Source organism: Lycium barbarum, chromosome 9, assembly GCF_019175385.1.
Source record: "Lycium barbarum isolate Lr01 chromosome 9, ASM1917538v2, whole genome shotgun sequence".
NCBI lineage: Eukaryota > Viridiplantae > Streptophyta > Magnoliopsida > Solanales > Solanaceae > Lycium > Lycium barbarum.
This window is the reverse complement of record NC_083345.1, coordinates 117,281,777-117,284,324: the sequence shown is the minus strand read 5'-3', so window position 1 is coordinate 117,284,324 and position 2,548 is coordinate 117,281,777. Positions and strand designations below refer to the sequence as shown.

Sequence of the window (2,548 nt, the reverse complement as noted above, 5' to 3'; positions counted from 1 at the left end):
GGGAATTCAGTGAGAATGTTTCCAAATAATTGGACCCAATCTTGGCAAAGCTGTTAAGTTTTCAGAAGAATAACAAGGAAAAAGAATCAAAATTAAACATTAAGACTCAATAATCACTCATTGAACACATAATAAGATATCCATTAGTAAGCATCAGATGAAATAAGTGTACAAGTCATCAAGAATAGAGCAACATTTGCTGATAACATTATAAAATGACACTAGCAAGCTCAGGCAATTAGCCAAATTCATCATATATAACTTTCAATCCTTAGTACTTGGTGCAATCTGTAGGCAAAATGGAGACTTTGTTGGCCACAAGATCATATCCAATTAAGAAATTGGCCTGCGCCAAGTTTCCAAAAATAGCAATGTCCTCTGCGGGCACTATTGTAAGACAAACCAAACCTTTCTCCACTTGTGCAAACGTGCTCGAAGGTGACAACTCTAAATCCGCATTAGTAAAATGTGCAACAAACTTTGGAGCATCGATTTTCCAATCTCAGACTCGTAACATAGTCTAAAAGGCCCCGGAGGATCGTCCTTCTTAGTAGCATTGATCGAATTCACCAGCGCTGATTCCAAATTAGTGTAAAAATCATTAGGTAGAAGCGTTAACGTCGTGCCTGAATCGATTACAACGTTACCTTGACCATCACCACCACTAACAACAGCAAAAGACGTAATTTTAGAAGATTTAAATTCCAATGTCATGTTCTCAATGCTGATACCTTCCAAATTTAGATAGTAGTATGTTGATGGTTCCTTTCTTATCAAGGGAGTTGAAACAACGTTAGGGCCTGACACGCTGGCACTACTTCCAAAGTTGATGTGACTTGTGACATTGGAAGTTGATGATTCTAATGCATTTGGGATCAAACAGTAAGAGAATTGCCCATTGATTTCATTACCTAATTGGTTGATAATTGAAACTTTACCACCACCGAAACCAATAATACCAGAAGTATAGCTATTAAAAGTGCCACCATTGTCATGACCGCAACCAAAGACAACGTTAGGAGTGTCAACATTGTTGCCAGAACTAAAAGGAAACGTGAACTTTTTGAAAGCAAGGTCACCAATAGTGTGCGATTGATCACCATAAAACGTTTGATATTCACAAATATTTCCTCCCACGCATGAAGATTTCTTTAATGATGTACATTCTTCAGCGTCACACCCCACGGTTATATAAGTAGAGCTTTTATATGAATCAAAAAGAGGCGCTGATTGTTGGAAACAATCAATGCAAGGCTCGTATTGCGTCCATGTTAAGTCACTGCCCCTATGAGCTATGCCTAGAATTTCCACCGGCAGAGTTCCGATGGAAATTTTCATGAGGTAATCTCCTGCAATTGGAGAAATATCCGATTGGATTGTGTTGTTAGTAGCAAAGGAATTTTTCTTGAAATAAAAAGCCCGTGAAAATGATCGATGGAAGGCGTTTCGAAGACGGTCTGATTGAGTGTTTGATGGGTTGTAGAAAGGTGAAAAAGGAGAATCATGGTGGATAAGATCAAAAGTGAAGCCATTTCCCCCACGGTTGCTTAATATTTTGCGACAAGAAACAAATGAGAGGTGAAAGAAAATGAAAAGGAGTACTAATGTAGGGAGAAGAGTCCTAGCTTTAGTATTCATCGCCATAACTACAGTGTTTATGAGATTGATAAGGGGTATATTCAAGAATGATGAGAAATGATGAAGAAAAAGCTTGTAATTAGTACCATTTTATAGGTAAAGGAGTTAGAAGTGAAACTGTTAAGAGGGATCAATAATGGAGAGGAGCAGTTATAGAGAGAGGAAGAAGAGGTCTAGAGAGATGAAGAAAATATCTTCTTTGTATATTGAATTAATCATCTGTACAGGAGGAAATGAAATATATATACACCTTGAATAACTAATTATTATTAGTGCTAACTAATTTCTAACTAACTTCTAATGACAACTAAGTATTTACACTTTGGTCCTCTAACTTAAGTTACATTACAACTAGACCCATAGTCTTCTACACTCCCTCTCAAGCTGATGGATGAAAATAGGTTCTTCATCCCCAGCTAGCGCACCAAATAGTCATGTTGTGGTCTGCACAAAGCTTTAGTGAATAAGTCTGCCAGCTGCTCCTTTGTGCCAATGTGTTTAGTCTTTATCAACCCTTCTTGAATTTTTTCCCTCACAAAATGACAGTCTATGTTAATATGTTTGGTTCTCTCATGAAAAATGGGATGAGCTACAATCTGTATAGCCGCATTGCTATCACAAAATAGAGTTATAGGTAACACCAGATTCATGCCTAACTCTTTAAACAATCCATTCAGCCAAGTCACTTCAGCAACAGTAGATGCCATGCTCCTAAACTCAGCTTCTGCTGAACTCTTGGAAACAGTCTGTTGTTTCTTTGACTGCCAAGATATGAGTGCTTCTCCAAAATTCACAGCATACCCTGTCACAGATTTTCTGGTCTCAACACATGAACCCCAATCAGAGTCATAATATGCAGTCAACTTTGCATCACCAGATGAGGGCATAAACAATCCAAGGCAGCAGTTCC

The 2,548-nt window shown here is 38.0% G+C and overlaps 1 pseudogene; it reads right to left on the bottom strand.

Annotated features, from left to right (window-relative positions):
• Positions 1–200: 200 nt before the first annotated feature.
• Positions 201–1,644, bottom strand: LOC132612235 (aspartic proteinase CDR1-like; annotated as a pseudogene).
• Positions 1,645–2,548: the final 904 nt, after the last annotated feature.